We start from the raw sequence: 300 nt of genomic DNA, 5'->3' as shown, positions 1-300 counted from the left end.
TTTCTTATGTTTTATCGGGTCTGTCATCATCGATATACCCCTCCCGATAACTTCAACACGTGGGGGGGGGTCGATATACCCCCTCCCCGATAACATTATTTTCCCGTGTATGTATCTCATCATTGTCGATATTACCCCTTCTCGGTAACTTCAACACGAGGGGGTCGATATATATACCCCCTCTCGATAACTTCAACACGTGGGGGGGTCGATATACCCCCTCCCCGATAATATTATTTTCCCATGTACGGATGTCGTCGTTGTCGATATATAAACCCCTCCCGATAACATCAACACATG

The sequence above is a fragment of the Triticum dicoccoides genome, chromosome 2A (genome assembly GCF_002162155.2).
Source record: "Triticum dicoccoides isolate Atlit2015 ecotype Zavitan chromosome 2A, WEW_v2.0, whole genome shotgun sequence".
Lineage (NCBI taxonomy): Eukaryota > Viridiplantae > Streptophyta > Magnoliopsida > Poales > Poaceae > Triticum > Triticum dicoccoides.
Note: the sequence above shows the minus strand (reverse complement) of the source record.